The 18626-nt window shown below is 38.0% G+C and overlaps 1 long non-coding RNA gene across 1 annotated transcript; it reads right to left on the bottom strand.

Annotated features, from left to right (window-relative positions):
- Positions 1-1112: 1112 nt before the first annotated feature.
- Positions 1113-8972, bottom strand: LOC134817172 (uncharacterized). Its single transcript, XR_010160476.1, has 4 exons — positions 8512-8972; positions 7271-7358; positions 2528-2662; positions 1113-2320 (listed from the first exon to the last, which is right to left on the bottom strand). It is a non-coding gene; the product is annotated as an uncharacterized LOC134817172 (long non-coding RNA).
- Positions 8973-18626: the final 9654 nt, after the last annotated feature.

Genomic DNA, 18626 nt, shown 5'->3' with positions numbered 1-18626 from the left:
AGGTGTTCACGATGCATTGAAACGGTTCTAAATGTCTATAAAAACATATATGAAGGAGCACTCCACAATATTTTCCACTCATTTTCTTTGCTAATCGATTAAATTTATGTTACAACCAGTCCAGATATCAAAAATGTCACACACTTCTCAAAATTTCAAATATTGTGATGCAACATCCTGAGTGATAACTGTGAAGAATGTTTCTGCCAGAACTAGTTTGGAAATTGGCCCCCAAAATTTTTCATTTGGGCCTCAATCTAAAATCTGATCATTAGTGTGAAGTCAAAATACGATTCTTTATTGATTCTGAAAGTTTCATGCGAAAATATTAAGGAATGGAGAAGTAATTACGAATTGAGCGAATTCGCTCTTGCGAAAGACGAAAACTGAGATATTAGCGATTTTCAACGTTTTTTTGTGAAAGCTTGTCTAAATTACAGACTGCTGTTGAGTGCTGTCAATGGACTTAGTTAAATAATCCAGGTTTTGACGTAAATTATAATTTCATGATCACCTACCCTACCATGTAAACTTTGTTTCCCTGTATCCTCCATGTACGTACATTTCCGTCTTCAATTCGCGTTGTAGGTTTATAACTTGATACACCTTGCATTTCGGGCGCGAAAAGGGAAATGCAACTTCAAGTTATAAGTAAAACCTACTGACACTGTCACTATGAGTATGACGCTCAGAGTTCATGCTTCGACGCAATAATTGAATTTCAAATAACCATAATTACTGTATCACCCGTTAAAAATCCGAATAAAAACAAATTCGAGCATTACATTTACTCTCAAACTCAAATCCGCATCTTGAATTGTTAAAAATAAAGTCGGAAGTGTATGTAGTACTAGTAAGCACTTATTTCTTTATTAATTCTGTAAATGGTAAATGTATGAATCTAAGTTGATTCACGATGTCAATCCTTCGCAGCTCGGTGAGGCACAGTGGTGCATCTCGCCGATCTACCGAAGGATTGATGCATAACAACAAGACACGCGCTAAAGACGCGCATTCTCTGAGTGATGTTAACGATAGCTTTAAATTCACTGATGTCATTATTATTCAGCGTGACCGGTAATAGTTTAAAAATCAGAAGGAGAAAACACATGTTTAAATTACTAAAAAAGGAGTATCACTTTACAGGATTGAATTTAAATATAGTCATAATAGATAAGAGAGGAATTTGTTTCCCTTTGAATCAATCAAACTAGATGAATTGTTGTAAATACTTAGATCAAACTATCAATCTACAGGCTATCGTCAAACATGTTGCAAGGCGTCATCTTCAGTGACATAATAGATAAGAGTTTATTAACTATCATGCCAACTTTAGAGACGGTAACCACATTAAACTAAAGTTTTCCCAATCAAAATAAAGGGTTTATACAAAATAAAAGGTTTATGCACTAGACTGCGAGACAATTAACCTTATGCAATGCAGGTTAGTATAACTATAATATCGGACTGAGTTGAAATTTCTGAGAGCATGATACCCCAAAATAAATATATGCCTGTGTCTGGCAATAGCGTTCAGATGGCTTCCGAACTTGTGCGGATAAGATAATATAAAAAATACAAATAAACTATAATAACAATCTGAAAATTAATGTATCAGTACAGATCTTATACTCGAAATCAGGCACTTTCAAAACATTTCTCTTAAATTATCTTTCTTAACACCGTTCAATTATAACTTTAAATTAAAATATTATGATGATCCGGACGATGATAAATATTAAATTACAACTGATTATATTTATGGATTTCGGCCTGTCGATGCTGGAAGCTGATCAGCTAATCGTTAATCGTTACCATGTGACAAGAATAGTATGATGAACCTCCCAATCAGTATCTATGTATCAAAAGAAAATATTGATCTAATTCAACTCGTCGGGAGCCCTTTTGAAACATCTCGAAGTTAGAGTGCAGAGTGCATGATTACTGATTATCAGCACGATTGGGTGAAACAAAGACGAAACCGTGTGTTGATTAGAATTAAAAGAGGAAGATATTTAGTGATAAATTGTGCACTCTTGCATTTAAGTTTTAATTGTTAGACTTGTTCGATGTAGGGCCTTTAATTTAACCTAATACTAATGCAGTTACTTAATACTTGGTAAGTCTAGGGAAAACAGGTGCTAGTTGTCGGAAATGAAATGGAGTCTGTTAATGATCGAAGTTACATGATGCTGATAGATTTGATGCAGCTCAGCACTCAGCAGCCACTGTCTTCAAATAGAGTGTTCCAGTTCTGCAATCTGCAGTCTCAAATGTTTTCGCCCAGCTTTTCTTTTCATCGTGGTTATAGAAGACAGACCTGAAGAAATACTAGTATAATGATAAAATAGGTAACATGTCCAGAATGAGTAAAATTGTATTATCGGCAAATTTACTTATGTGAAAACTCCCAACAGGGTGGCGCTGGCCCAGAAGTAACTGCACACAAGCAACCCTTTAATGATCACGCACGTAATTTGTGTGAAAATATGTAACTCATTTAACGAAGTCAGTGAAAAGAACCTACCTTTATTTACCAATGTCGATTTTTTGCTTGTGATGAAGTAGTCCTCGCAAATGTGAGATATGTATGTAGTTTGTTTTTAAAAGTAGGATTGTAGTCATAGTCGATGTATAGCGACGGTAGTTTACCAGCAGCTCCCTGTACAAATAGAAATGTGGTTTTTATATAATATTACTAGTTAAATTAATGAGTACAATGCAGGAATAAAAAATGTGTCTTAAATGTTTTATATTAAATGTGTTATAATTATATTAACCACCTTATATTCGTATAATATGTACTCACAAACAATGATAGTCCCAACTGTTTTTAATTGCTTATAATTTAAACCTTCTTATTAAATAATTTAGATGACTGTGTCTGATCTAAAATTGCACGAGAAATAGAGAAAATTAGGTCTCAGACAGAACTCGACCGGGATATAACCGGCGCAGCCGGAATACCGGCTGGTATTTGGCGATTTTGTACCGGTACCGGCCGGGATTTTGGTTTTAGCCGGGATTTTTCCAAAATAAATTCAGTTTTTCTCAACGTTAATTTGAGTCCAAAATTAACAAATCTGTGAACATTTTCCTAAAACATTTTGACGAAGTCATTGAACAATGGAGACTGGAGTCAATCTATATTTAACATAATCATGGGTGTACGAATTATGGACTTCTTTCTGACTTATGACTTAATTATTGTGACTAAGTGTCACGGCTCACGGTCTTGTGTTACCGAGGGACAAGTAAAACAGAGTTCTCCGGGTAAAGAAAGCATTAATAAATGCTATTCAGTATTCATCCTATTCAATTATTCAGGTAAGGTGATGTAAACTGTAAAGTGATAAGCTCCAACGTCAAACACCATGTTCAATTAAATAAGTTTAAGTAACCAATACCAGATCACAGGATTGTTATAGTTACGGAGACTGTTGGAAACGATGCAAACCAGGATCGGACTCCTATCAGAAATAGTCGACCACCGGTCCAGCCTCCCTCAAACTCAAATGCCCTACCACTACCCGAGACCACATCCACCTCTTCAGCCAGGAACAGCGCTCCCACTATACCACTACCAGCAGTTCCTACCGCCTCAGAGGATACACTGCACGTGCCCGTTATTCCTCATGCCTCGTCTTAAATGTCCAGTCCATGAATCCTAGTGCATCAAGTGCGAGTATATGGGAAGTGCCAAAAATCTCAGCTCTTATTCAGGAGAAATCCAAAAACCACTCGTTACCGTTTATTGCACTTACGGAAACGTGGCTCAAGTCCTACATGTCAGACAAATACAAAATGTGCATCACCTCTTTCTCCTGCTGAGCAGAACCTCCCCCTTAAAAGTAAACAAATCTGCATCGCCTCCCAACGACAATCCAGATATATTAAGCAGCAGAGACAATCATTTAAGGAGACTTCGATATCTATCAGGATCATGATTATACTGCCTGAGAACTCAGCACTTCAGGATGAAACATATAATATTTGGTTTTCTCGATTTCATTCATATTTAGACAGAAGTCCGTGTAGATAATTGGTTATAGAATAATTGGATATAATTTTATGCGAAGTTGTGTCTGCGAAAATATACGTGTGAACTGGTCATCCCGCAAATGCTGAAAAAGTAGATGTTACCTATCATAAAATAACCGCTCGCACCGTACAGTGTACACGACAGAGTTGTGACTGCGTTTACAAATTCTTTATCATATTGATGTGTTGCCATGGCAACCGAAACTCCATCGGAAGATCGGCCTGTAAGGCATAATCATGATAATACACAGTATCAAAACATTGCCATTGATATCATAGCAACATTCCAGAGATTAGATTATGTGTGTGTAAGAAAATGTATGTTATAGTATTATACAGTCTGCTAGAACATTCCGTTTACACATGGTGGCCGATAACAACTTGTTTAATTTATCTCCGAATTACACACAAATTTCTGAAAGTTTCGTAGACTTAAATCAATTACAGAGGGTGTGGCTATTGGCCAGCCCCTCTATTTCACTATTATGGTTGAAACTGTAAGAATACAGATTATATTGTTACAGTGATTTTACAAAAGTCGAAACAGTAAACACCAATTTGTAGGATACTTTAAATCACACCAAAATTGGTCCAAGAATGCAATGAAATCTGATGGCGTCTTTTCAGTGAAAAAGAGGCCACACTCTCTGTAATTGATTAAAGTTTACGAGACCTTAAGAAAATGAGTTATATAACTTGCAACTTAAACTAAGATAAATTGAGTATTTATACTCAATTTATCTTAGTTGCATGAGTAATATATATATACTACCCACTATACCACTACCAGCAGTTCCTACCGCCTCAGAGGATACACTGCACGTGCCCGTTATTCCTCATGCCTCGTCTTAAATGTCCAGTCCATGAATCCTGTGCATCAAGTGCGAGTATATGGGAAGTGCCAAAAATCTCAGCTCTTATTCAGGAGAAATCCAAAAACCACTCGTTACCGTTTATTGCACTTACGGAAACGTGGCTCAAGTCCTACATGTCAGACAAATACAAAATGTGCATCACCTCTTTCTCCTGCTGAGCAGAACCTCCCCCTTAAAAGTAAACAAATCTGCATCGCCTCCCAACGACAATCCAGATATATTAAGCAGCAGAGACAATCATTTAAGGAGACTTCGATATCTATCAGGATCATGATTTTACTGCCTGAGAACTCAGCACTTCAGGATGAAACATATAATATTTGGTTTTCTCGATTTCATTCATATTTAGACAGAAGTCCGTGTAGATAATTGGTTATAGAATAATTGGATATAATTTTATGCGAAGTTGTGTCTGCGAAAATATACGTGTGAACTGGTCATCCCGCAAATGCTGAAAAAGTAGATGTTACCTATCATAAAATAACCGCTCGCACCGTACAGTGTACACGACAGAGTTGTGACTGCGTTTACAAATTCTTTATCATATTGATGTGTTGCCATGGCAACCGAAACTCCATCGGAAGATCGGCCTGTAAGGCATAATCATGATAATACACAGTATCAAAACATTGCCATTGATATCATAGCAACATTCCAGAGATTAGATTATGTGTGTGTAAGAAAATGTATGTTATAGTATTATACAGTCTGCTAGAACATTCCGTTTACACATGGTGGCCGATAACAACTTGTTTAATTTATCTCCGAATTACACACAAATTTCTGAAAGTTTCGTAGACTTAAATCAATTACAGAGGGTGTGGCTATTGGCCAGCCCCTCTATTTCACTATTATGGTTGAAACTATAAGAATACAGATTATATTGTTACAGTGATTTTACAAAAGTCGAAACAGTAAACACCAATTTGTAGGATACTTTAAATCACACCAAAATTGGTCCCAGAATGCAATGAAATCTGATGGCGTCTTTTCAGTGAAAAAGAGGCCACACTCTCTGTAATTGATTAAAGTTTACGAGACCTTTAGAAAATGAGTTATATAACTTGCAACTTAAACTAAGATAAATTGAGTATTTATACTCAATTTATCTTAGTTGCATGAGTAATATATACAGGGTGGGCCAAAAGTCAGTGTGCAAACGTTGGCCTTAATAGCTCAGTCACTGAGTGCCCAATTGAAATACTTCCTTCTGGTATGACTTAGTACCACCACTGGTTCGAGGAATTTGTCAACTCGAAAAATATTCGCGTTCATTTTTTTCAAATGGAAGTTCATTTCAAATTTATTTGATAGTTTGGATAGTCGGATCAAGCTAAATGTTATTGAATTGTGTTTGGCCATTCGAATTACGTTTGTCCTGAAAGAATTAGAACTGTAGCTTCTCAGATGACCGAGATATGAAGCATAACGAGTTTATTCATTACGTGTGATCAGGTGATTGGTTTACCTAATCACGTGATAAGGTGACCCGGTTATAACCAACCCATTAAACATTATGGGAATCGTTAAGGCTGCCCAATTAAGGTGTCGTGTCACGGTGTCACATAATCACCCAGTCAATTTTGTTAACGAGATACACAAAATGCTTGATAACTTCGTCATTTCTAATCCGTTTTGCCTCATGTTTTCAGATCATATGCAACATTTGATAATCTACCGTCTCTGAAAAAATTAGGCGTTCAGCATGTTCAGAGAAAACAATATAGGTGTTTTAATATTGAATGGGCGTGGTCTAAAATATTCGAATTTTCAAATTTTGACGACGGAATCCTCGAACCAGTAAGTACAGTATGCCATCTGCAAAGCAACAGCTCTCAAATATAAAACACGGCGGAGGTATAAGACCCAACGTTTGCACACTGACTTTTGGCCCACCCTGTATATACTCTCATTTTTTTTAGAGCAAACGTAATTTAAATGGCTAAACACAATTCAATAAAATTTGGCTCGATCCGATTATCCAAACTATCAAATAAATGCGAAAATGAACCTTCTTTTGAAAACAATGAACACAAATATGTTTCGATTTGACAAATTTCTCGAACCAGTGGTGGTAGTAAGTCATACCAGAACCAATTATTTCAATTGGGCACTCAGTGACTGAGCTATTAATGCCAACGTTTGCACACTGACTTTTGGCCCACCCTGTATATTTATAATATACGGCTGGAAAAAATGTAACTGGATATCTGCCACAATGCTGCTATTATTAAGGTTAAAGTAACATTTAGCACATAAAGAAGTCTGGTTTGCTAGGTTTTAATTGGTCGTATAATAACAAATAAAAATGAGTTAAGACTACAAAAACGGTCGATAGAACCTAATTATAATACCTGTATCGAGAACTCGACTTCAATGCACTGATAGCGTTGGTACTAACATTCTATCAAATTATGTCATATCTTGAGACTTGATAGCTGCCTGAAACAGTTTTGAGTCAACATTATTGTGATATTCTAGAAATTGAAACCAATTCTCAACTTTAAAAAAGCAGGTTTCAATAAATGCCATAGAATTAAATTCTACCTTTTTAAATTTTAAGAATTTGTTGATTTATTAAAATTCTGTCTCAATTAATATATAAGGGTACATGCAATGTATTTCGACACGCACTGTAGACTCACTTATTGGATTCGTGCTAGATGCTGTGTACGTCGCCCTCTTAACCACCTCTATGGCGAAGATGAGGATGGTAAGTGCAAGTACAGTAATGTGAGGAGAGGATGGGTATCATTTAGCACATTTTTGCTGTAGGTGTAAAGTAGCTCTTAGTCAAGGAGTATATAAATGACGGCACGACAAGGTTCTGCAACAGATCTCTGAACATGTTATCTTGTGAGCGCCGAGTGAACACTTATAAGAACAAGGCCAGCGATGTAAGACAGTATCATTGACTTAGTCCATGCTGGGAGGAAAAAAGCAAGTACAGACGACCGAAAGGAGTCGTGGTTTGGGATCCTGAGTGGGTCTCGATATTGGATAGTGCTTTTATATATCGGACCTTATGATATTCTCAAGGTCACCAAGACGGCACAGTCTTATGGCGGGAGGTAACGGTACCATCTAAAGAGCAGATTGCTGAATCATACAAGTAAAAACTCTACCGGTACAGCAGTCTTACAGCAGACTGAGATTCAAGCGAAAGAATTGTGCTGTTATAATTATGCGGTTAAAGTTCTAGCACCGGGAGTAGTTGTTCACGGTTTGGAGAGAGCTGAGTAGGCTAGTACGGGATAGAAGGGAAGAAGGATCTACTTCTTATCAAGGAAGAAGGAGTGGTAGGTATAGTAAGGAAGATTGGAGCCTAAGAGTTAACTTAACATCTAGAGGTACCACAAACTTTATCTCGTCGCCAATTGCGAGCTTTAACGGGTTTCCTCAAGTGACTCGATGGTTTAATTGTGACAAATCATGATACGAACTTTGATGAACCCATAATAGTATAGTGCAATAATACTATGATAGTATTCTCATAAGTTCTACCCTTGCAACCGAGTACAATGTACATACTAAGTGATATCAAGCTGCAATCTAAAATTTATTAATTGAATCTCAAAATAACTTCAAATTTTACCTAATAATTGCGACATCGTTGGAAGTGAGAAATAAAATACATTAAATTTTAATCCAATTCTGCGAGAGAAGATTTGCCCAGACAGCTGACAAGAATGTATTACCATACTTCCTGTAAATGTGGTAGTTATTAGGTCATATCAAACTTGAAAATTATGTCAAAGTTTTTCTCAGTCTCTGGTGTCAATCACCAGTAGAGTGCCCAGCCGCACCAAAACAACCTGCGATTTTTACGTGGGAAACATCGTATAATACACATGCTATACACTCTAGTTTTATAGCAGCTACTGATATCATGCGGCAGTATTAATAAGCATACAAATTCAGCGCAAAAAATTGTAAAGACGACACAAATTCATGCGGGATGTTAATAAATGTGTCCATGTTGAACTCAAACTCCGACAGAATAATATTTCAAATCGGATATATTATAATTAATCAAATGGTATCTGCTCATGTTCCGTCTATATAAACTACAAAACTTAATAAATTAGTGAAGTTCTGAAACAAAGATCACGACTAGTTTTTATCAAAATTGAAAAGAAAACCGATCGAAGTGCACTAGAGATATAGTTTAAGTTTAAAGGGTCATCATTACTAAAATCTCTTCCTAGCTCCTAGCAATCAAGTTGTTAATCCTAGTTCTACACCTAAACAAGTACAAAATTACAGCCTTACATTTTGAAATTTTTCGATATCCAGCTCAACATAAGACTTCGATACCAATAATGCATAATGGGTACATACCGATGATCGGTGTTCGTAAATATTTGATTATTTATAGTATTGAAGTTTAAAATCTTCCTAATTATGTAAGAATAACAAAAGGAATCACGTACTAGTGTGCTGTTACGAAAAACAACTATTTAATAAAAATAAATTAACAGTATTCGAGTACAAAATTAAAAATACAAACTCCAACATAATCGACAGACAAACTCAATAAATGAAGATTTCGTCGTGAAACGAGCTATATATACAGCTATAACGTAGCGCTCGACTCCAGTCTGAACCAAAATTAAGTCGCGTTCGTAGGAAATTGACCACCAGCTGCTGGTGGTTCGAATGTTGGTTTGCACACTACTGTGGTTGCGAGAAGCATTATTTGATGCGCGCGCGACCCAGTAGTGCATCGCGCTACAAGAATCTAAGATTTGAAATTGCAGGTATCAAAATGTTTTTTACATTTTAGTTTTACTGTTCACTTATTCACATAGCCATGTGCCTACGCGTACTGCGTGACGCGCTTGTTTCGGCGGTCGCGCGCTACTGCAAGCGAGAGGGCTCTGGTTAGAGCAAGTTCACTTATATCAATATCATAAACAATTGCAATTCAACCAATTACAAAATATGTTTCATTTGTATAAATATAATTGCGTGCTAAAGCATAAATAAAAGGGAAATGCAACGTGGATCAAATAAAAAGACAATTTTCCTGATCTTTTTATCGCTTATTAAATTAATTGTATCGCGTGGTGACCCCCATTAATTGTATCACGTGGTGACCCCCACGGTCGCTTCACTATAGTGTATCGTCTTCGACGATACAGGGGGAGCCGCGCACTTCGTGCGCGGCGGGTCATACAACGTATGACAATAAATTAATATGTTTGCTATTGCTTGAAGTTATTAATAAATAATATTTTACCTGGGGACCTCAGGCTATCATGTTCATAAACATATAGAATAGAGATTAGGCGGAATGACAGGAGCTGAGTGCGGCCCAGTATGCAGTAAATAATATTGTGTAAACTTGAAACTAATAGTAATGATATGATGTATCATAAAGCATCGGCCATCTAGGAAGCTTGCAAAGAGTGTCGCGCACAGAAATTGGCGTGCCAGGTTGCAGGTAATGTATTCTTTTTTGTTTAATTGTGGGCCTTGCTCTATCCAGAGCGCTTGCAGTAGCGCGCGCCCGCCTCACGGCGGTAAAAAGGGCTCTAGCCATGAACCCACCCATCGATTTTGGCACCACTCTACAGTGGTGCCAAAATTACCCGCGCTTTTGTCCTCATATGCGACGTGTGTAGCCTTTCAGACATTGATTGCGTGAACGAGGTGTCGTACGTCACCTCAAGATCGGGTGACAGGGGGCTGACCATGCCCAAACCTAATTGATCATTGATTGGGTCTGAGGTCACGTGATTATGAGCCTATGAGGTCACGTGACTATGACGTCACCAGACCTTGTCCTCCGTTTCCCGCTCATTGGACCAGGTGAGCTTGCATGCTTGTGAATGTAGGTGTAAGTACAGCTGTGTAAGTACAGCTGTAACTGTACTGTAGTTTATACCTAATTAACCCCTATACACTGTCACTATGCACTATAGAAACCTGAAAAGTGGTTACTGCATACTGGAGGGAGAAGTGCCAAGACTACCTGCGCTACATAGACGCTGTTGTCAGCACTGCGCACGCGCGCACGAACCTTCCCATCGGGGTTCGTGGATAGGTGCTTTTCTTGACTTGTGAAACAAGCGCGCCCGAAGTGGCGCGAAAGCACATTATATGGTTAGGTGAATTGTGGGCCTATAATTTTATGAAACTACTTTCGAAGTTTTGAGACACCTCGACAAAACTTGTCATACGTTGAATGACCCGCCGCGCACTCGTGCGCGGCTCCCCCTGTATCGTCGAAACTCTACAGGGGTGAAACTCCATTATAGTGAAGCGACATAGTGGGGGTCACCACGTGATAGAAAACAAAACTTGTAGCGCAATGCGTTACTGGGCCGCGCCTTGACGGATGTTACTCGTCAAAATTTCTTCGAAGTAGCGCGCGCCGCTTTCTTCGAAGTAGCGCGCGCCGGGCCAGATCATTAACAATGGTCAAGGCCGCTTCGCGCACTCAATTATGCTTCTCGCTAGATCGGCACGATGCGCTATTAGTACTGCAGGCCTCGCCGAGCTGCGAAGAATTGACATCGTCCGCGTCAATTAACGACAAAACTAAAAGCTACTGACGCTATTGAGCTTTTCACGGAGAAATGCGTCAGTATCGTTTTTGAGCTAGTTATTCTTTATTCTCTTTCAAAAGTATTCCAAGTGATTTGTATAACTGCAAACATTAATTCTGAATACATTGCAAAAGACTTTATTTTGATTCGCATGAACATGAATGATGTCCATGAAAAAAGTTACAGCATACAATGCGCGCAATTTGGGTTGACGGATGTTACTCCATAATATACTCGTCTACATTTCTTCGAAGTAGCGCGCGCCGGGCTAATCTATTAATAATAACAATGGACAGTGTGCTTTCGGTGGAAATATTAGCCTGCGCCTTAAACACTACTTCGATTCAAATATATTTTAACTGCATCGGGATTCCTTTTGGAAAAGTTTCGGCATTCGATAACAGCGTACTGATTAAGCACACTTGCCGGAGTATTATTACATTATAATTGATGATATCTATGTTGAGGCATTTGTGGGGAAGGGAGAGGGAGGGGAGAGGGAGGGGAGAGGGAGGGGAGAGGGAGGGGAGAGGGAGGAGTTTAAGACGGGTGTTTGTGTTAGTGGTAAGAGGATCAGCTTGAAATGTTGGTGTGTATAACTATAAGACCTTCACCTTCAGCTTCAGGTCGAGGATAGTCGAAGCAGGGTTTATTTAAACACTTTTTGCTGTCTCCATCACAACAAATGCTCCAACCTCCTAGTTTTCTTTGATTGCACCAAAGTTTTTCGTCATCGACAGTGGTAGTTCCCTCTTGTCTACTTGTACAGCACCAATTGTTTTGAAGAAAGGAGTAAGGATAGTCACTCGAACATTTGTTTCTCACTTTATCTTCTAGGGTACAAAATATGTGAAAAATACAATAGCAATCAGACTTTCACTTAATAAAAAATCACATAAATGCTTGAGATAGACAAGTACAACAGAAATAACGTTAATATATAATTTGTGACGGTTAGACTTACCAAAATCGGTCACACAAAATGCAACTTCCCTCAATTTTTCTGGAGAATCATCTAAAAAGCCCATATGATTGGTTATCTTTGGCACGGGTTTTCCATCAATCTCGATGAACATCTAGAAACAATTTATTTTAGAATTTTAAGCATTAATTTTTAATTTTTCATAGTTATTGAATTTCAGCTCGACTCTCACGCTTCACTAAAAATTGTGGGACAATGCGCTTCTGTGACCTCATATTACAATTATAAGTTAATTTGATGTGAGACCTTCAAAGATAACGAAAGAGCTTAGTCATAGGCATAGCATCGCTGCACGAAATATTCAATGATACTCGTCCAACAAAATGAAAAGCAGCCATGTCATCGGAATAGCTGGTTAGGTTTCGAATATCAAAAATGCATATTCGAGATCAAATCGAGACAAATCCACAAATGAAGTTATACTATTCATAGCGTGAACCTACCTCAGTGAACCACCATCCATCAGGGCCAGACATTCTCACTGAGACACATCTGAACTCTCCTATCTTAGCTCTGTCCATAATGGTGTAGGTATCATTTTCTCCCCTTTTTCTGTCATCTCCATCATTATCAGTTAAGTGCTCTGACGTGGTCCCTCCGGTTCCAATGATTGTGTAGTAAACGTCTGAATTTGTATCTGCAGACCAAACATCGTTGGTTTCCGTTGTAATCTTGTACTCAACTGAAAGGATTTTATTAGCTGCTAACTTACCTGGCCGGGGACCTCAGGCTATCATGTTCATAAACGAATAGAGATTAGGCGGAATGACAGGCTGAGCGCGGCCCAGTAACTGCTAACAGGATCTTAATTTGATAAAATGTTATTTGTATCCATGTAATGACATGTTTTTGCAGAAAAAGTAGAAAAAGTAGAAAAACTTACCCTTAGTTGGTGGTCCAGAAGAACAACTCGTCAGTTTGAAAATAATCGTTGAAATTATCCGCAACCAATACATCCTAAAATTGAAACATTTATATGCCTGACTGAATATGATTCTTATCTGATCTGAAGTAGACTAAATTAAAAACAATTTCTTTTCGTAGAAACAGAAATAGATAGGTTATAAAACACGGCGGGTACTGTAATTTCAAAGTTTCAATATGAGATCTTTTAAATCAAAATGTCAAGATGTTGAAGATATAAGTTAGGTAGTCACTCGTTGGAGTAGCAAACCCGCCCTCATCTTTATTCTTTACTTCATACTCATAGGCACTTCCCACAATTCTTCTATTTTATCGAAAACATTCGCTGCGCTTGGTGTTTCAGTTTACTTATAAACAAACTCAAAGTGAAAAACTGAGACCTCGTGCCCCCGCGCGGGGTACTTGATGCTGTTTTGTCTCTCAAAGCAGTTTTGAGAGACCGTTGGTCCGTAGAGTTTATTTGAAATAGATACGTTTGCATTCCGTGTATTACTAGTAATACTTTTATATTATAACAGACATAACGCTGGGACAGGGCCAGAGATTCAGAGCACGAGGGATTTTTATGAAAATAACGCTGATTTGCGCAGCATGAGCATTGAGGGGTTTTGTCAATATAATACTAGGTGTAGGAACTGACCGGAATGGCGGAATGGGCTTTTGGCTGCTGGACCAGATTTTGCCGGATATCAATCTATTATCCGGTTAGCCAGATTTTGCCGGACGGCGGACCGGACCCAGTTTTTAGGAAGAGCAAATATAAGGTTGCCGAAACTTGCCTCAATGTGCCTGATCTTGACGAAAAATTTAAATGAATCCTTCTTATTGGGCTTTTGTAATTATCAACTATGATATTTATTCTACTAAGCCATAGTTTGTAATTACACGATAAGTTCCGCATTCCTAAAAGCAATTTAATACAACCACACCGATGATGTTTCCTGTTTAGGCCTAGCTAGCAGTAGACATTCACATAAGTCAAATATCAAATCAACAAGCATGAGCAGTACGTTGTAACCAGAGTATACAAGAAGTAACAAGGGTAGACAAGTTATTATCAGAAATGATATGCAATTGGCATATCCTACCAGACCCCTTGAGCGCGATTGGGCTGCACGACTTAGGGGACCTCCAATTATTAGGGGTACGGTACCTCGGTGATCAGATCATGTCACCAATTAGTGACGTATAATTAGTCATGTAATCCATCAGTAGAATTTAATTGTAGATTTCCCACACGGATTAATTGAGATTTTTACTTAAGATATTTATAACGCTCCTACCAAATCCAAAATCGCTCGCCCAAATTTTAAGAAAATTGTTGTGAAAAGGCCCTAAAGGTATGAATGTAATCTTGTTCGGTGTATTTTTGGACGCTGATTCCGAATATAATCACCCCCCCCATCCCCATGACGTAGGGTAAAAATGCTTCCCTGGAAAGTTATGGACAAAAAACTGTTTTGGTCACGTGACACGCTAGTAAAAAACGACATTGATTGTTTTGGGCTCGGGTTAGGCATTAGGGTTAGGGTTGTGGTTAGGGTTATGGATAGCTTTGGGTTCATGGTTAGGGTTAGGGATGGGATTAGGGTTTGTGTAAAAACCGTTTTGTACGGCTGCAAAACCATAAAAACCAAAGTCACGTGATAATTTTTGGGTGAGCGAATTAGTAAAAGCCTATTTATAAGTATACATACACATGTTATAAGTATAATGTTTATAAGTATAACCACTGTTATTGTTAATTACAAATTAGCGGACTGACATCGCTCGCTCGCTTTTCCCATTCATTCATGGCCTACAAATAATTTATTATTGGCGAATGAATTTCCCAAGGGTTTAAGATCTTAAAGATTTAAGAACAGCTGCCCACCCACCACAGCTTGAGTTAGGCACTAGTATAGGCAGTGATTACAGTGATAACTGCAGTTGTGATTACAGTGATAACTGTTGATTGAGCCTTCCAGATCGTAGAGGTCTGCAACACATGCTCACTTTGCACATGCATTGTTTTTATCTCTCTATAGGCTATATGATAATATTAATAAAGCAATAAGCAATTTAAAGTCATGTCCGTAGCCCGCTCGTCGCACGTGCATTAATTATGAGTAATTAAACTTGCATGTTGTAGCTTACCTGGCCGGACCTAAGGCTATCATGTTTATAAACAATAGAGATTAGGCGGAATGACAGGCTGAGCGCGGCCCAGTAAGTTGTAGCTATATTATTATATATTTTACCAAACCCCATAATTGGGTAGCCGTAGAGTGGTCGAGTGGACCGTTGCCAGTGTCTCCCTTTCGCAAACAAAAGGAAATGATATCAGTTGAAATAACGGTTCTTAAAAGCAAAATGATACCGAGAATGAAATCGGTCGCTACAGCAGAGAGAATTGAGAGAATTGTCTGAGAGGGAGAGATAGCACAGACAGGGATACTTCGTAGAAAGTTTGTGCTTGCAGCACCGCCAGGCATCTGTGAGGCGGGCTGAATCCTTGTCCTTCTTCCGAAAGTAGATGTATCCATCAGAGACAAGTAGCTGTTGAGATCCAGTCCGACCAGGGCCAGAGATGAATTCATGGAGAAGGTAGGTTTGTGTATTATATAGAATGCGATACTATTGTCTTTCGTTTCATCTTCCAGTAATAGTATATATATACTCCCATTTTCGACACGTAAGTCTCACGTATCGAGAATTAATTTGTATCACGTCGTGACACCCACGGTCGTTTCACACCTTTATCGTTCTTACGATACGGCGGGTCATACAACGTATGACAAGAATGACTCGGACCGAAAATTTTCTATAAGTCAAAAGTTTTTCAAAGTTTTTCTGGAAACCACTTTTCTACACTTTTCATGCTATACTAGTACTACCCTGTCCATTATTATCCGAAAATATTTTTTCGGTTTTTTGAATTCCGCTCTTAGTCAAAACATTCTTGATTTTTCAAAGATTCGAGTTAAACATAAAATGTGACGAAAAATATGCATTTCCAATTTCAAGATTTTAGAAATACATTTTTTTGGAGAAAAGAAATATCCGGCAAAATTTTCTGAAACCGGACCGGAGCCGGAACCATATATTAAAGCCGGATATTCGGCCGGATCCGGATTCAGCCGGATATCTAGTCGGTTCCTAACTACTACTAGGTGCGAGGCGCAGGCGTTTTGTGTTTCAAAATCCTCCGGGATTTAAAATTATATATATTGTTGGCTGCGCTAGTACAGTACTAAACGTGTCTATTCCAACGTTGTTAGGGCCGGAAAGATCAAAGAGACAATCTTAATCTTATTTTGTGATGTTCAGTTTTGCAAATTCAAGCAATATCTATATTGTATATCGATCATAACCGTGATGATTTAGCTGATTAAAATATGACACATTATGATATATGCAAACTGAAAACAAAGTTATCAAAACAATGGAAAAAAACAGATTATAACGCTGCACCAATCATTTTTGCACGTGCATTATTGATTGCACGTTCGGTGAAACACAGAAATATCTAGGCAGTGCGCCATCGACAATAAGACGCGCGCGCTGACCATTGAATGGTTTTTTAGCTCTTATTTCGGCCAGCACATTATTTTGGAAACAATCGAAAAGTTATGATACTTCCCATATAACAATTTTGTTGAAATTTGGTCAGCTTACGTAAACACTTATGTTCTACTGAACCTAATTTAGTTTGAGCAATTTCGATGCTCAGAATTTGAGTTATCAACGAATTTATACCTATTTTGTCATTTTTAGACCTCTTAATCAAGGCCAATCTCTCCCAACTAAATTAGGTTCGGTAGTTAAGTATAATTGGAAGGTTCTGACAAATTTTCAGCATGATTCATGTTCAGGAACCGAAGATATGACAGAATAATACGACAAAAATCAACGAATTTCGTCAAATTACGCGACTTTTACACCTAATTTTGCTCCAAAAGCCGCGCACCATCAAATATGGCACCTAGGCGAAACTCACTGATAATTCCAAAAAGGTATGATAAATTTGGTACTGTGAAAATTCTCACAGTCTCTAGAAAACGATGGTACAAAAATTTTGAAAATCCGAGCAAGTTTATTTTTATCGTGCACCGCCTAAAATATCTGAATTATAATAGAGGTATCAGGCTAAAAACCCTGTTGTCACACGATTGAACTTGGAGCTAATGATAAATTCTGATAGTCCGTTTTTATGTTTTACAGATCCAAAAATACTAATTATTACCAAAGATATAGCAAATTAAAATTTAATGTTGTAAATGTAGCGCGATGCACTACTGGGTCGCGCGCGCATCCAATAATGCTTCTCACAACCACCATCTTATGCAAATCGGCGAAATGCGAAGGATTGACATCGTGAAAATGTAATGCAAACTGAAAAGAATCTCATCAAGTCAAAGAAGATAATGATGCTGCTCTAATCATCTTTGCAAGTGCGCGTTACCATGGTTACCATGATGTTTAATTCAAACTGTCATGGAAGTCCTTATTTGTTACCACTACCATGTACCAGTTTGCACCTAGTGAGTAGTGGGGTCACGAAGCAATTCTGAATTGAAGGTAGATTCAATCAGTAAATATTTAGAAACGCAATCAACAAATATTTAGAAAAGCAGTATAGAGTTTAAAGTAAATTTGCGTGATTTTTCAAAGAACTCTCCTCAATTAAAGGAAGCTGCAAAAAGAAATATTAGTTAGGGATGGGATCGCGGGAGTTGCATAACTTGCGGGAGTTGCATAACTTGCATATGCTTTTACTTTTAGGGACACATTCATTTTGCATTTGAGGTTGAGGATATTTTTTTTATTGATATTGGTACAGATAAAAATTGTGCTTTTTTTGACATATTAGCATTTAGCGGCATAATTTTGACGTTTATTAACCGAGCATATATTATTACTTTATTGTGAATTGCTCAGAGTCAAAAGTGGCCAATGTAGGAACAAGAAAAAATCGCATAAAATGAAATTTGACTCACGATGCAATGTCAATCATTCGCAGCTCCAAGCTCGGCAAGGCCCAGTTTGCAGTTTAGTGGTAGCATGGTTCATTTTGCCGATCTACCGAGACACGAGAAGAATTATTTGATGCGCGGCGCGGCCCAGTACACAGTAGTGCATCGCGCTACAAAATGAAATTTATAGTTTTCCGCATTCATCGTCTTGTTATATTCTTACAAGAAGTTGACCATCATTGTGATTCCACAAATTTGGGCCTATGACTGCAAAGCCAAAAGAATTATCATACAG

This window comes from Bolinopsis microptera, chromosome 6 (assembly GCF_026151205.1).
Source record: "Bolinopsis microptera isolate Bmic1 chromosome 6, MBARI_Bmic_1.0, whole genome shotgun sequence".
In the NCBI taxonomy this organism is placed as follows: Eukaryota; Metazoa; Ctenophora; class Tentaculata; order Lobata; family Bolinopsidae; genus Bolinopsis; species Bolinopsis microptera.
Note: the sequence above shows the minus strand (reverse complement) of the source record. Positions and strands in the feature narration are given on the sequence as shown.